A 17,585-nucleotide genomic window follows, 5' to 3' on the forward strand; every position below is an offset into this window, starting at 1 on the left:
TCAAGAGAGGAGAGCCCCCTGGGACCCGAGCTGGGAGGAGAGGGAGGGCATTCATCCCATTAACCCACAGGCCTTTCTGTCTGCTCTTCCCCAGGCCTTAGGCTAGGTGCAGGGGACCAGGACTCAAACCATGAGCCCTGAGCTGGCAAGAGTCCCCGAGTCCCCGCCAGTGAGGGCTTTCAGTGCTGGGGGTCAGTTAGAGGAATCCGGAGACACACCTGGGGATGGCAGTGATGTGGCGGGGGCCCCGTGAGAAGCACGCTCGCCGTGGCCCAAGCTTGGCGGGCCCGCCCGGGCCTGTGCTCAGTGCCCTGGCCCTCCTTTCTCCTCCTTCAGAAGCGTGCTCTCCTGGGTGCAGACTCCGAGCTCAGGCCAGGGGCCACAGGGTTGAGTCTGCAGCGGGGGTGCTGTGGGCGTGGCTCTCCACCGTCTGCAGATGGACGCGCGGTTTGGGGTCCCAGGGCATCTATCTCCCCGATTCCCGGCAGCATGGCCATCGCCGTCCTTGTTCCCATGCCCAGAGAAGGGGACAGAAGCCCCTCGCTCCTGCCACCTCCCAAGGTCCCCCTCCTGCTGAATCTGTTCCCTGCTCCTGCCCCTTCCGTGCGTTGGCGGCTTGGGGGAAGGTCTTCGGGGGCGGCCGAGGAGTCAGGACTGCCAGGCCCCTTCAGCAAGCTGAGATCTGTGCGGTGCCTCAGCCTTGGAGGGGCCCCAAGCGGTCCTCGGGAGAGAGGACGGCTGGAGGCACATCGGCCCACCCCATGCCAGACACTCCTGTTGCCCGACCCCGCCCGTGGGCCCTCCGCCTCCCAGCCCCTCCTGACCTCTGCTGTCGTTCTCAGGCCTGACAGGGCTATGGCAAGGGGCCGGCTTTCCGTGTCCCCACACAGCCTGCCACGAGGACCTGGGGAGGCAGGTGGCCCGGAGCCAGCCTCTCCTGCCGAGGGGAACGATGCAGCCGGCTCCAACAGGGAGGTGCCGGCGGCGGAGGGTCCTGCACTTGACCCGAACTCCCGGTGCCGGCCAGCGCCCCAGCCCCGAGCCCGGGAGCAGGTCCCGCAAAACCCTTCTTGTGAAGTCTCCTCCTTGGTGCGCACCCAGGAGGGCTGTCAGCGCGGCTGCTGGGCTGCTGCTCCCCGTGGACCCACAGGCCTGGCAGGCCCTGGGGGGCGGGGGAGGGTGGCTCCTCTGAGGCAGAGTTGGGGGGCGAGGGGCCAAGCGGCCTGAGAGGGAATTCCCCAGCCCTGGCACTGCCCGTTCCTGCTGACAGCACACCAGTGTGGGAGGGAGAAGAACAGAGTCGGAGGCGGGCCAGGGCAAGGCCAGTGCAGGGTGTCCCTGGATGAGACGGACGCCCCAAGGCCCAGTGTCCGGAAAAAGAACCGTCCGTTCATGGGCACAGTGAGCCCTGGGCCGGTCTATGCAAAAGAGCTGAGGCGGGCAGGGGGGCTGCTGGGAGCAGGTCCGGCAGGGTCCGCCCTCCTCCTGCCCTGGGGCTTGGGTCCCGCCTGCTCCACACTTCATCCCTGGTTCTTCCCTGGCCCCAACACAGGGACGGAGCCTGCCCCCAAGGGGCTTCTCTGGCTCCCTCCCTGGGCTGCAGGCGGCAAACCCAAGCCAGGTCTGGCCCCATCAGCTGCCAGGCAATACCCACCGCACAGGTCATGGAATCACGGGGGTCCCTCTTCTGGAAGCAGGGAACTCCGCACAGAACATGCCCTGCCACCTGGGAGTTCCCACCCTCGATTTCCGTGACATTATGCTCCCAACGTGGCACTATGTGTGCACTCGTGCTCTAGGAGAACCCGGGGAGAAACGGGGAATAAGTGCACCCCAATGTCCAGTCGGTGGGAAAGGGCTGTCAAGGCTGCACGTGCACACCACTGAAGGGCAAGCGATGGATACGGACGGGGACAGGTGCTGCCTCCCTCCCTTCCCTCTTCTTTCCCTCCTTCCCTCCCGTGCTCAGCAGGGGTCACCGCATGACCTGGTGCAAGAGAAGCGCCTCTTTGCCTTCCAAGCTGGTAGCTGGCTTCTCCCGGGGGTGGGCAGCGCTGCCACAGGGCCTGCAGGGAGAAGGACCCGCAGCGAGGGCTGGGCCAGGGGACCAGACAGCCCCGAGTGACGAGGAACACGTCTCAGCTGCTCACAACAGCGCCACACGCTCGGCATCAGGTTTGGAGCACGGCCGGAAACTAGACACTGAAGTGCACTACATATGGCTGTTTAAGTTCAGGTCCCCTGTGAGGTCTGGGGGAGATGGAGACCCCACGACAGGCCTTATGTTGGAGGAAACAGGGAGGTGGTGCGCTGGCAACGGGAAGTGGATGAACTGCCTGCTCTTCTTCTAGGGCTTGGGCTGGGTCCGGTGTTCCTTCCACTCCGAAGAGGGCACCCGTGAGAAGGCAACAGATCTCGAGGCCCGCAGACCAATATCAGTGGTCCAGGGGCACCAGGGCGGGGAGTCTGCTCTGGCCGGGCAGGACCCAGTCAGACCCCAAGCTCCTGCTGGGGCCCGGGGACAGTGGCTTTGTCCTCACTGCAGGCTGCAGACCAGCAGAGGGCAGGGCACCTGGTCAAATGCTGCGAAACCTTGGACTGGAGCTCCTCAGAGCAGACAGACCAACAGATCAACAGACCATAAAGGAGCAAAGACAATACACAGTAACAGTCACCTTACAGGCTTTAGGATGGCACTAAATTCCTCTCTCCATAGTTATCCTGAATGTAAATGCACTAAATGCCCCATTTAAAAGACACAGCAGTATCAGATTAGATTACAAAAAAAAAAAAACAAAAACAAAAACAAACAAACCCAGACCAATTGATATGCTGTCTGCAAGAGACTCATCTTAGACCCAAAGACACCTCCCGATTAAAAGCCATGGGGTGGAAAACTATTTACCACACTAAAGGATGTAAACAAACAAACAAACAAAATACCTGGGGTAGGAATCCTTTTATCTGACAAAGAGTGTAATAAGAGATGGGGAAGGATACTATATCATACTAAAAAATCGATCCAACAAGATTTAACAATTGTAAATTTATATGCCCCCAGTATGAGAGCAGCCAATTTTCTAAGTCATTTAATTACAAAATCATGAAACACATCAAAAATAATACAACCATAGTAGGGAATTTTAACACCCCCCTCAGTGAAATGGACAGATCATTTAGACAGAAGCTCCATAAGGAAGTAAGGACTTTCAATGACACACTGGACCACATGGACATCACAGATATATTCAGAACATTCCATCCCAAAGCAACAGAATACACATTCTTCTCTACTGCCCATGGAACAGTCTCCAGAATACATCACATCCTGGGTCACACATCAGGTCTCAACTGGCACCAAGAGACTGGGATCATTCCCTGCATATTTTCAGACCACACTGCTTTGAACATTGAACTCAGTCACAAGAGGAAAGTTGAAAGACCTCAAATAAATGGAGGTTAAAGAACATCCTACTAAAGAATGAATGGGTCAACCAGGAGATGATAGAAGATTTTTAAAAAATTCATGAAAACAAATGAAAATGAAAACATAACTGTTGAAAACCTTTGGGATGCAGCGAAATCTAGCCTAAGAGGAAAGTACACGGCACTACAAAGCCTTTCTCGAGAAACAAGGTCTCAAATACACAACCTACCCTCACACCTAAAGGAGCTGGAGAAAGAACAGCAAATAAAGCCTAAATCCAGCAAGAGAAGAGAAACAGTAAAGATCACAGCAGCAATCAATGAAATAGAAACCAAAAGAACAGCAGAACAGATCAATGAAACTAGAGGCTGGTTCTTTGAAAGAATTATGAAGATTGATAAACACCTGGCCGGCTTTATCAAAAAGAAAAGAGAAAGGACACAAATTAAGAAAATCATGAATGAAAGTGGAGAGATCACAACCAACACCAAAGGAACACAATCAATTAGAAGAACGTATGATGAGCAACTATATGTCAACAATCAGGAAGAAAGGGATGCACTCTTAGAGATGTAAAAACTACCAAAACTGAACCGCGAAGAAGTAGAAAACTGAACAGACCCATAACCAGCAAGGAAAATGAAGCAGTCATCAAAAATCTCCTAACAGGGGCGCCTGGGTGGCTCAGTGGGTTAAGGCCTATGCCTTCGGCTCAGGTCATGATCCCAGGGTTCTGGGATCAAACCCCGCATCGGGCTCTCTGCTCTGCGGACAGCCTGCTTCCTCCTCTCTCTCTCTGCCTGCTTCTCTGCCTACTTGTGATCTCTGTCTGTCAAATAAATTAATAAAGAAAAAAAATCTCCTAACAAACAGGAGCCCAGGGCCAGATGGCTTCTAGGGGAATTCTACCAAACTTTGAAAGAAGAATTAGTACGTATTCTTCCAAAAGACAGAAACGGAAGGAAAACTTCCAAAAACATTTTATGAGGCCAGCATTACCTTGATCCCAACTCCAGACAAACACCCCATCAAAAAGGAGAGTTACAGGCCAATATCCCTAATAAACATGGATGCGAAAATTCTCACCAAAAATTCTAGCCAATAGGATTCAACACTACCTTAAAAGGATTATTCACCGCGACCAAGTGGGATTTATTTCTGGACTGCAAGATTGGTTCAACATCCGCAAATCAATCAATGCGATACGCTACACTAATAAAAGAAAGAACAAGAACCAAATGATACTCTCAATAGATGCAGAAAAACAATGAACAAAGTAAGTATCATTTTTAAAAAATTTTAAATTCATTTTAAAAATTTCTTTTCAGTGTTCCAGAATTCATTGTTCATGTACCACACCCAGTGCGCCATGCAACACGGCCCTCCTTAATACCCACCACCAGGCTCACCCAAACTTCCACCGCCACCCTTCCCAAGCCCTCAGATTGTTTTTCAGAGTCCACAGTCTCTCTTGATTAAAACTCTTCACAGTGCAGAGATAGAGGCTGCATACCTCAAAATCATAAAAGCCACCTATGAAAAACCCACACTGAATATCATTCTCAATGGGGAAGAATGGAGAGCTTCATCCCTAAGGTCAGGAACACAGCAGGGATATCCACTGTCACCACTGCTACTCAGCATAGTACTAGATGTCCCAGCCTCAGCAATCAGACAACAACAACAACAACAACAACAACAGCAAATTTTTAAAAAAGACATTTGAGGGGCGCCTGGGTGGCTCAGTGGGTTAAAGCCTCTGCCTTTGGCTTAGGTCATGATCCCAGGGTCCTGGGATCGAGCCCCACATCGGGTTCTCTGCTTAGTGGAGAGCCTGCTTCCTCCTCTCTCTCGCTCTGCTTGCCTCTCTGCCTACTTGTGATCTTTGTCAAATAAATAAAATCTTAAAAAAAGAAAAGAGTCTCTTCAACAAATGGTGTTGGGAAAATTGGACAGCCACATGCAGAAGAATGAAACAGGACCATTTCCTTACACCACACACAAAATTAGACTCCAAATGGATGAAAGACCTCAATGTGAGACAGGAATCCATCCAAGTCCTTGAGCAGAACACACGCAGCCACCTCTTTGACCTCAGTTGCAGCAACTTCTTCCTAGACACATCGCCAAAGGCAAGGGAAGCAAGGGCAAAAATGAACTGTTGGGACTTCATCAAGATAGAGAGCTTTGGCACAGCAAAGAAAACAGTCAACAAAACCAAATGACAACTGACACAATGGGAGAAGTTATTTGCCAATGACAAATCAGATAAAGGGCTAGTATTTGAAATCTAGAAAGAACTTATCAAACTTGACACCCAAAGAACAAATAATCCAATCGAGAACTGGGCAGAAGACCTGAACAGACATTTCTGCAAAGAAGACATCGAAATGGCCAGCAGATACACGAAAAAGTGCTCTACATCACTCGGCATCGAGGTTATACAAATCAAAACTACAATGAGATCCCACCTCTCACCAGTCAGAATGACTAAAATTAACCAGTCAGGAAATGGCAGGCGTTGGCGAGGATGCAGAGAAAGGGGATCCCTCCTACACTGTTGGTGGGAGTGCAAGCTAGTACAGCCACTCTGGAAAACGGTATGGAGGGTCCTCAAAAACTTGAAAATAGAGCCACCCTATGACCCTGCAATTGCACAACTGGGCGTTTACCACAAAGATCCAAATGCAGTGATCCAGAGAGTCACGTGTACCCCAAGATATAGCAGCAATGTCCACAATAGCCAAACTACAGAAAGCGCTATCAACAGACGAATGGATAAAGAACATGTGGTATACACATACAATGGAATATTATGTCTCCATCAAACAATGAAATCCTGCCATTGCAACAATGTGGATGGAACTAGAGGGCATTATGCTAAATGAAATAAGTCAATCAGAGAAAGAGAATTTTCATATAATTTCACTGGCATGTGGGATTTGGGAAACAAGGCAGAGGATCATAGGGGAAGAGAGGAGAAAATGAAGCAAGACAAAAACCAGAGAGGGAGATACACCATAAGAGACTCTCTTGATCTCAGGAAACAAACAGAGGGTTGCTGGAGTGGAGGGGGGTGGGAGGGATGGGGTGGCTGGATGATGGGCTCTGGGGAGGGTATGTGTTATGGTGAGTGCTGTGAATTGTGTTAGATGGATGAATCACAGACCTGTGCCCCTGAGATGAATATAACATTATATGTTAACCTAAAAACATTACTTTGTATTCTGTATCTATTATTTGCAGTGTTTGACACCCCTGGTGGTCTTTTTCTACTTATTCCTTGTATCTTGTTTCCTTGTGTCTTTGTCTTTCTTTTTTTTTAAATTTAGTTTTATTTTTCCAGTGTTTCAAGATTCATTGTTTATGCACCACACCCAGTGCTCCATGCAACCTGTGCCCTCCTTAATACCGACCACCAGGCTCACCGATTCCCCACCACCCTCCCCTCCAAAACCCTCAGCTGGTTTCTCAGAGTCCGCAGTCACTCGTGCTTAATCTCCCCCTCTGATTTCTCCTAATTCATTTTTCCTTTCCTTCTCCTAATGTCCTCCATGTTATTCCATATGCTTCACAAGTGAAACCATATGGTAATTGACTTTCTCTGCTTGACTTATTTCACTCAGCATAATCTCCTCTAGTCCCGTCCATGTTGATACAAAAGTTGGGTATTCGTCCTTCCTGCTGGCTGTGTAATATTCCATTGTATATACAGATCACATCTTCTTTATCCCTTCATCTGTTGAAGGGCATCTTGGCTCTTTCCACAGTTTGGCAGTTGTGGCCACTGCTGCTATGAACGTGGGGTACACATGGTCCTTCTTTTCATTACATCTGTATCTTTGGGGCAAATACCCAGTAGTGCAATTGCCGGGTCATAGTGTAGCTCTATTTTTAATTTTTTGAGGAATCTCCACAGTGTTCTCCAAAGTAGCTGTCCCAACTTGCATTCCCACCAACAGTGTAAGAGGGTTCCCCTTTCTCCACATACTCTCCAACACGTGTTTCCTGTCCTGTTAATTTTGGCCATTCTAACTGGTTTCAGGTGGTATCTCAATGTGGTTTTGACTTGAAATTCTGTGATAGCTAATGATGATGAACATGTTTTCATGTGTCTGTTAGCCATTTCTAGGTCTCCTTGCGAGAAGTGTCTGTTCATGTCCTCTGTCCATTTTTTGACATGATTATCTGTTTTGTGCGTGTTGAGTTTGAGGAGTTCTTTATAGATCTTGGATATCAGCTATTTGTTTGTAGTGTCATTTGCAAATATCTTCTCCCATTCCGTGGGTTACCTCTTTGTTTTGTTGACTGTTTCCTTTGCTGTGCTGAAAGTTTTTATCTTGATGATGTCCTAAAAGTTCATTTTCATCTTTGTTTTCTTTGCCTTTGGAGACATGTCTTGAAAGAAGTTGCTGTGGCTGATGTCAAAGAGGTTACTGCCTATGTTCTCCTCTAGGATTTTGATGGATTCCTGCCTCCCGTTGAGGTCTCCCATCCATTTTGAGTTTATCATTGTGTATGGTGTAAAAGAATGGTTGAGTTTCATTCTATACATAGCCATGCAAATTTCCAGGCACCACTTATTTTTTTAAAGATTTTATTTATTTGACATACAGAGATCACAAGTAGGCAGAATGACAGGAAGAGAGAGAAGAGAAGCAGGCCCCCTGCCAAGCAGAGAAACCAATGTGGGTCTCGATCCCAGGACCCTGGGATCATGACATGAGCCAAAGGCAGAGGCTTAACCCATTGAGCCACCCAGGTGCCCCAGCACCATTTATTGAAGAGACTGCTTTTTTCCACTGGATATTTTTCCCTCCTTTGTCAAAGATTATTTGACCACAGAGTTGAGGGTCCATAACTGGACTCTTTATTCTGTTCTATTGGCCCATGTGTCTGTTTTTGTGCCAGTACCATGCTGTCTTGGTGATCACAGTATTGTAGTAAAGTTTGAAATCAGTCAATGTAATTCCCCCAGCTTGGTTTTTCTTTTCCAACATTTCCTTAGCGATTCAGAGTTGTTTCCGGTTCTGTACAAATTCTAGGATTGTTTATTCCAGCACTTTGAAAAATGCCAGTGGAATTTTGATCAGGATGGCATTGAAAGTATAGATCGCTCAGGGCAGTATAGAGATTTTCACAATGTTTAGTCTTCTGATCCATGAGCATGGAATGCTTTTCCACCTTTTTGTGTCTTTTCAATTTCTTTCATGAGTTTTCTATAGTTCCTCGAGTACAGATCCTTTACCTCTTTGGTTAGGTTTACTCCAAGGTATCTTATAATTCCTGGTATTAGAGTAAATGGAATTGTTTCTCAAATTTTCCTTCCTGTAGTTTCATTGTTAGTGTATAAGAAAGCAATTGATTTCTGTGTGTTGATTTTGCATCGTGCCACAGTACTGAATGACTGTATGAGTTCTAGAAATTTGGGGGTGGAGTCTTTTGGGTTTTCCATAAAAAGTATCATGTTAACTGTGAAGAGAGAGCATCTGAGCTCTTCTTTGCCAATTTGAGTACCTTTTATTTCTCTTTATTGTCTGATTGCTCTTGCTAGGACTTCTAGTGCTATGTTGAACAACAATGGTGAGAGTGGCTGCCCTTGTCATGTTCCTGATCTCAGGAACTGAGGGAGGGCTGTCACTTTTGTCCCACTGAGAATGATATTTGGTAAATTTTAATATTTTAGCAGGTATTTATGAGATAATACTGGAAAGGTCATATGAATTCTGAGTTTTGGTATTTGTTTTAGTTTTGGGGTCGGTAACTTTTATTAAATGATTGAAATTTCCTTCTACTCTGGGATTTTTAGAAAATCATGTTAAGTGAATGTTGACAATCACCCGATATTCTCAGATGAGAGTACGCGACATCCTGTGTAACGTGGAACCGTCGTTCCCTTGCTGGAGGAAGCTGCACTTTCTCATGCCCTACCCGTTACTTTAATCTGCTCAGGCTTGGTTAGTTACCACAGCTCTCTCGTTCACAGTTACGTTGGCCCCCGGCCTTCTCGGGCTACTGATGCCTTATGGTCGTACCCGTTCTGTGCAGAGGAGGAGGTAGTGGAAGGTTTCTCAGTGCTTGGGACAGAATGATGTTTCGGATGGATGGACATGTTTTTCGAAGCGGCAGAAGCTGCAGAGAGCCTGCATGTTCAGAAACGTGCCAGCAGCTGCACGTGTACCAGTCAGGCGACAGGTCCCTGGCAGCCTCCGACAGGCAAGATTTGAAGCCTCGACTCCCGAGCTCCTCCCATGGGCCTTTGTGTGACCCATCGAGTCCAGACATCAGAGAAGAGGGACTGGCAGCTCATGGAGCTTCAGAGAGTTTTCTTCACCTTGGAAGATGGCTTCCAAGACTCAAAGTGGACCCAGACTCTTGTTTTTCTAGGTCTGAAAGCCAACACAGAGGTGCTGAGGCTCCCGGGCGTGCATGGTCTAGCACGGGGGTACCGGCCACCTGGCGGCACTGCTGTCTTGCCCGAACCCACACCGCCCCCTCCCCAGGCTGTGCTCCCTGGAGCAGCGGCACTCAGTAAGGGAGGCTACCTGGGCCTGCTGCCGGCTACTGGACTCACGTTCCTGACCACGGACGAAGGCACGTGGGCAAACCTGTGAGCCCACACACTTCTGCTGGGTGCTGGGCAAAGTCCAAGTTCACTGTACGGAATTTCTCATGTTCCATCTCCCAGAGTCTGGGTGGAGGAGCCCAGAGAGAGCAGCTGTGGTCTGCTCTGCCCTCGGAGCAGGGCTGTCCCTGGGATGCTGTCCCCTCAGCCCATGCTGAGTCCTTCACTCCTGGGTGTCCCACGTCCAGCTCCTCCTGTCTTCCCGCTGGCCCGGGGTCCTCCCAAGGCCAGAAGCATCTGAGCACTACTCTCCATGGCTACCACTAGGGCTCCCCTCCACCAAGACTGAAGCCCTCAAAAGCCAAGAGGAGGAAAGCATGGCAGCAATGAACAGAGGGCCTGCGTTCAAAGAGAACCCTTGTAAACAAGATCACTGTCAGGGGCTGGACTTGCTCCGATGGCAAGCTACGGGCCAGGCCCACTGGACGTGGTGCCCACCCAGCTCCCCTCACGCCCCTCGAAACTCAGACCGTGAGTTTGTCGGGAGAAGACGTTTGATGCAACAGGTTCCAGGCATTGGCAGCAAGTGCACTCCAGAAGCCGGGGCCCGTTGCATGCTCCGTGGCTCAGGGTAGCCTGAGGTCCTTGAGCACACAGGATGGGGTCGGGAAGAGCACCAGCCAAACACGGCTGCTCCCGTTGACGCTCGTGCTCCCGCCTCATCTGTACACTGGGTCTGGGAGGTCCAGCTCCTCTCCATTGCCTAACATCCCATGACAGCTCCTTGCATACAGAAAAGGCCTAGGCTTTAAGAGGACAAGGGACTTGGCTATCCCATCCAACGAGTCGCCCACCTTTGAGCACCGCTTTGAAACATAGCAGAAACGTGGATATATCCCTAAGAGCATATACACACAGAGAGAAAGGAATCATGTGAACTGAAAGCAGACCCCCAAAGCACGTTCTGTCTGTACCTGCCCATCCCTGACCTTCTGGTTCTCCCCGCTCAGAGGCCCAAGCTTAAAGAGGCCCCTCTGTCTAGGAGGTAGTCAGGAGCCATCGCTGAGGGGGAACAGGACAGGCCTTTGTGTTAGGAACTGCTGTTGTGGATGGGGGTGGGTTGCCTACAGAGTGGCAAGGAGATGCTCCTTCCCCCACTCCCCGCAGCCCTGGCCTGTGCACGACTACCGGGAACCTGCGGCTGGGCTCTCCATTTGGGACCATAGAGGCTCCTAGGCCTCAGCATGTCACTAGCAGGGAGCCCAGGCCTTGGTAACCACGGGACACACTCGGGAACTGGGACTCTTGCTCATCTGGGCCATGGCCCAGGGCTCAGCTCTGGGCTGTCAATGAGCCACCAGCCAGGGCCCCATGGTGTCGTGGAGCACCTCTCGGCTGCAGCATGGCTCGGTGCTGGTGGCCGGGCACTCTTCTGGCTTCCCCTTGTCTTCAGTTCCTCATGCCAATCACTCTTCCCTAGGAGCCTGTGACATCTGCATGGGACGAGCACGGGTTCTCAGTCCACTCTGCACCCCACACGTTTCCGGTTCGTCGGCAGGACCGCCGGAAGTGGCTCCCACGCTGCATCTGAGTTCCAGAGTCCTGACCACGCTCTGCTCCCTGGTGCTGGGCCTCCAGACTCCTCTTCGGAGGGGGAGCATCGTGTGGCCAGACGTTCTTGGGTGATTTGCCCACGACAGAACGATGGTCTGAAACATTTAACAGCGTACGCCTTCGTTCCCGAACATATGGTTCGCTCACACCCCTGATTACGTAGCTCTCTTGTAGAATCTACTCCCCGTGGGATAGGTGAAATCATTACAGCTACATTTTTCACTTAAAATTGAATACAATTCAAATGGCTCAGTCAGTCGGGCGTCTGACTCTTGGTTTCAGCTCAGGGTGATCTCCGGGTCCTACGATCAGCCTGTCATTGGGCTCCACGCTTAGTGGGGAGTCAGCTTGGGACTCTTTCTCCCTCTGCCCCTCCCCTGAAGGACCCCTCTTCCCCCTCCCCTCTCTCCAGGGTAGGTATACACATTTGTATAAAAACAGATACAAATTAACCTCGTCTCCTTTCTTCCTGCACCCCACTCTTTCCCCTGGTCCAACTCTTTGTGGTCTGCCGTATGTCGGCACTGGCCTTCCAAAAGCTGGTCTCCTCTGCCACCGGATTTCAGTCCTGATGTCTCAGGATCTTGCGCTCCATTTTTTTTTAAATTTATTTATTTGATAGAGATTACAAGTAGGCAGAGAGGCAGGCAGAGAAAGAGAGAGAGAGAGAGGAGGAAGCAGGCTCCCTGCTGAGCAGAGAGCCCGATGTAGGACTTGATCCCAGGACCCTGAGATCATGAACCTGAGCCAAAGGCAGAGGCTTAACCCACTGAGCCACCCAGGTGCCCTGCGCTCCATTTTTTTTAAAGGTCACTTTTATATGAGTTACTCCCTGTCGAGAAAAACTAGACAGACCCTAATTCCTGTTAGCATTTACTGACCTGCCTATGAACCCCAGTAGAAGCCGAGATCCTTACTCATGGCAACAGAGTAACTCAGTTAACTCAGAGTAACTCAGGCACAATTTGTTTCCTGGGTGCAGCGGAAGCTGTTCTCTGCCTCACATCCATGACTCCTCAGGGTTATGTCTGAAAGGACGAAAAAAAACAAAGTGGAAAGGTACAGTCCCCAGTCTTGTCAGATGAACTCCCATTAACCTCTGCCTCCTCCAAGTGGGTCTACGGTGCTTTGTCTTCCCTCCTCCTCCCCCAGGCTGTGCCTCGCTCACACACCCACACCCAGACACACGGCACACACGTGTACACACAGAGACACGCACCAGTGCACTCGGACACCCGAACTACCAGCCTGCCCACCCACGCCGTCCCACAGAAGCACCCTGCCCACGCTCACACACACACGCAAGCACACAGGCACACGCACATGCAGGCACACGCACACGGGCACATCCCTACACAAACACACACTTGGCAGCTCACACTTGGCAGCTCAGCAGATTTGCCATCTGCTCTCCCGGCCCTTCCCACACACCTCCTGGACCACCTAACCCCCTCCCACACCAGCTACACCCTCCTCCATCCCTCTAGGCCCTGCACCCTGACCCCTGTGCACTAGCCCGCTGTTGGGTCTGTATTAAGGCAGGACACGGTCCCGGGAGAGAAGCTGGTCACCCTCTCGCCGCTGCTCCCGTTCTCTGACACAGCCCTGGAAGGTCCCTTGAGGGCCAGGCCAGGCTTGGCTCCCAGCATGACATGTCCCAGGAAGGCAGTCTGACGGGACACCGAGGAGACAGCAGGGTGCTAGGGAAGACGCCAGGATTCCAGCCACTCCTGCCTGTCTTTGGTGGGGGAGCCGCAAGACGAGAAACTCTGCCGTGAGGTGTCCAAATCCGCAAGTTGGCTGTCCTGACCAACTCTTGCTCCCTGATGCCTGTGCTTTCGACGGCCCAGAACCACCTGGGGCCCTGTCAGCGTCCATTATGGGTGGCCCTGCCGTGTCTGCTACTCGATACACGCTGGCCTGCCTTCTTCTCCCAGTCAGGAGGCTGAGGGGCCCGACTTACCTATTTGGTGACATTTGTCTCCATGCATGGCAGGCCCATGACCAGGAGCCAAGCAAGGAGGATCGTCATTTCCAGCGATGCTGGACCCTGGACACAAGGAGCAGGGCCACGTGCTCAGCTCTGTGGCTCCAGGGTTAGGCCTAACTGCCTATGTGACCAGGGGTCCAGGGTCCGGGGAGGGAGTGTGGTCTCTCCGGGAGGGTGGACACGTACTGACACATCCCGTCGTCTGACAACCCAGTTTACGGCCCACCACCCACGCTAGCCAGATCCCAGGTCCAGCCGCACTCACCCTCACCATCCACTCCAGACCCTCCTGCTTCCTGACACCAACCGCGCCCACGGCCCACCCCACTCGCTACAGCCACCGAGCCTGGGCTTGGCCCTATGGGCCCACACACCGGTTAGTAGGCAAGTTAAGCCACTGACCTTTATTGAGATGACTGGTATGTTGGGTGTGAACTCCCTCAGAGTCACTCTCTGCTTTAGATTATTATGGATAGGGGCGCCTGGGTGGCTCAGTGGGTTAAAGCCTCTGCCTTCGGCTCAGGTCATGATCCCAGGGTCCTGAGATGGAGCCCCACATTGGGCTCTCTGCTCCGCAGGGAGCCTGCTTCCTCCTCTCTCTCTGCCTGCCTCTCTGCCTAGTTGTGATTTCTCTCTGTCAAATAAATAAAATATTTAAAAAAAAAGATTATTATGGATATTAATCATAATACAAAGTCGACTGATTCTTTGTGTGATGTGTTGTCCCTGTTCTTTTAATATTCCTCTGGATGGTTCAACTTTCCATTTCTGTTTCCATTTTACCTTACACCCCGGGTTCCTGAAACAGCTTTCCTTCTCCACGTTTTCTTATGTGACTGCTCCTCCCGGCTGTCACGCTTCAGTGGTGCCCCTTCGTTCCCGCTGATCGCCAGGATTAATAACGGCCATTGCGTGTAACCAGTGAGCCTGTTCTCCCGGACTCTTCTTACCCCATTCTGTAGTCCCATGACCTTGGCTTCATCTGCACTGACAGAGGAAGGCTGGAGTATTTCGCCCTACACAGTAGGAGCTTGGGGCCGTCACTCCCAAAATTAAACACTTGCCAAACTGGAAAGCCACATCTCAGAAAACTGAGGTCACTGAAGTGACAGGCCCTAATCCGGTGAGCCTGGGGACCCTGTCAGGCCACGGTGAAACACACTTCCCTGGAGCAGAAGCTGCTGGAGCTGTAAACCGGGAGGAGCACTTACACGCAATTTTGACAACGTGCTGGAGGCTGGGTGTGAGCAGCCGTCCTCGGGAACCTCCCGATCGCACAAGAGTCCGCATCCAGCCCCAGCACTTGGCCACCAAGCCCTTTCTTTTGCTTTGGAAGGATAGAAGGACAACTGCTGAAAGTGCCACCAAAAACACCCTCGGCCCTAGGAGCAATGCCCAGGAAAGATGCGAGCTACAACAGGAGACAAAAGCGAGGACACTCAAGAATGTGAAACCTAGGGAGGCAGAGCTGCAGCAAACATTACAGCGTCCAACCCCAGGCCAGGTAGCATGAATCCTCATGCCCAAGGCCGATTTACAGCAGTTCCTACTAGCCAGCTCCACACGTCGGCTTTCAACCAGAAATACAAGATGCGCCAAAGCCACGAAAACAGTTTGAAGAGGGAAAGCAGGCATGAGGACAAGACCTACTTAACAGACATGTCACAGTCATTAGAGAGGGAGGTGACAGGTCTAACATTGGGACACGAAGAACACCAGTGGAAAATGCAGATGACACGCGAGAACAGATCCATAATGTGAGCACAGAGATGAAAACTCTGAGAGTCAAATGGAAATGCTGGAAGCCAAAACCAGTGTGGCAGAGATGACGAAGGCTGGAGAGGGCCCATCAATGGATTCAAGACACTTCCGGAAAGACTCGGTGAGTTTGAAGACGGGTCAGCAGAAATCTCCCCAGCCGAAAAACAAAGGCAAAAAACAATGAGAAAACAGAAGAGAATATCCAAGAAGTGCGGGAAGGTGATTTGAAATAACATACAGGTAGTTGAAAGACCACAAGGAAGAGGACAGAACGCCACAGAAGAACCACGTGACGGATTAATGGCTAAGGCCTTTGCAATGCTACTGATAGACATCACTGGCAAAGACTCTGGAAGCTAAGAGAACACTACGCGTACCACCAGCAAAAGGAACAAGGTGAACACACACACACACATGCAGACATTTTACCTACACCTAAGTGTGTTCAAGTCACCGAAAATCAAAGAGAAAACTTTAAGGAACCCGTGTGAAGGAACAAGCAGGGGAATTACAGTGCACTTCACGTCAGAAACCACGCAAGCCAAAGGAGTGTCACGAAACATGTCACGGGTCGGAAGACAGAGCGTGCCAACCTAGAATCCCGTACCCGGAGGAATTATCCTTCGAGGTACAGCAACACGTAGTCTTGAAAAATCACATAACGTATAACATCCATTTCGTCCACTATTGACTTGAACTTTCCTTTACTGTTGGGTGTATGACAAAATACATCCCACACGTTTGCGGTGTCAACTCCCATCTCCTTTACAACTTCCCGTAAACGCCACCGAAAACGTACATTAAAAGAACTGGAAGGAGGCTCTCTCCATGTGGTCATCGGCACGTTCTGCACAGCCACACCTTTCCGATACCACAGATGCACTGAGAGTGCCGTCGCTCCCTGCACATCAGCAGAGAGAACAGCCCCTCGGCCAGGGTCAGCATCCACCAGCCACGCGCACGTGCCTCCCGCCGCCTCTCCCCACCTGCCCCTGCATCCCCACGCAGCAGGGCCCCACGCTGCTCCACGCAGGGACTGGGGACATCAGGCCTTTCCCAGCATGAAGGCTCTGTCACTTCTGCCCTCGTCTTGAGGACAGTCACCCTGCCCGCTCTCCACGCGGCAGCGCTCCGCCCGGCCAGCCAGGTCCTGCGGCCGCCTCCACCCGGAGCTCCCCGAGGCCCCTGTGCCCCCAGATGCTTCTCCTGATGTAGTCCTTGACCGGACCCTCAAGAGCAGTCGGGAAAGGGCCAGAACACTGTCCATCCAGACAGTCCCTGCTCCTACCAGCGTCCTGACAAGCGTCTCCGGGACGGGGTGACTAGTGTGGAACATGCCAGAAGCCTCACGGGCGCGGAGGCCGCGGCTGACCCAGGAACCTTCTGCCACGCCCACCGCACCCCTCCCCTCCCCGCGGCATCCCGTGGCCCGAAGTGTGGCGCGGAGGGGCTGGGACCCCGCAGCTAAGCCCAGCCCCGGGCCCTCTGCTCCCGGAAGGCCCCCCGGACCCGGGCACTGCCTGCCCTGGCAGCGAGGTCTGCGGCTAGACGGGGACGTTTCGCGTCCACAAGGGCTGGACGCACTCGGAGTCGCGTCTTCCGCCGAGCGGCGCCGAGCAGGGGTGAGTCCCAGGGGACACGGGGACGCGGCCACGGTCGCACCCCCGCAGCCCCCTCCCCCAGCACTCCCGGGACAGGACCGCCGGTGTTTGGGACGGCGTGGTGAGGACAAGGGGACAAAGCCCCGCCCGACACGGACGGCCCCAAGGGCGGGCGGAGGAAAGGCGGCCCGGCCCCGTGAGGAGAGTCCGAGCGCCACGGCGCAGGCTCTGCCCCGCGTCCGCGAGCCCCGGAGGACGAGACCAGGCTCCGCCGCAACCAGTGGCCCGACAAGCGCTCTGGGAGGGTCCGGCTGGGGCTGCGACCCCCGGGCAGAGGGACGTCCCCCGGCCCCCCGCGCCCGCCCTGGGCCGCGCCCAGGACCTCCGGACCCCAACCGGCCACCGCTCCCGTCGCGCGGCCCAGAGACCCCCCAACCTCCTGTCAGCGACGCTCCTGCTGCGGGCCGCGACGAAAGAGCCGGACACCTCGGGAACGGTTCGCGCCTCCCGGCTCTGTGAGGGCGGGGCCTCGGGCGCGCCGGGCGACCTGCAATCCCGCGCAGCTGAGAGCGCAGGCGCACGTGCGTGCGCGCGCAGGGCCCCCTGGGAGTTGGGCGCGCCCCGGGA

The sequence above is a fragment of the Meles meles genome, chromosome 1, assembly GCF_922984935.1.
Source record: "Meles meles chromosome 1, mMelMel3.1 paternal haplotype, whole genome shotgun sequence".
Classification (NCBI taxonomy): Eukaryota; Metazoa; Chordata; class Mammalia; order Carnivora; family Mustelidae; genus Meles; species Meles meles.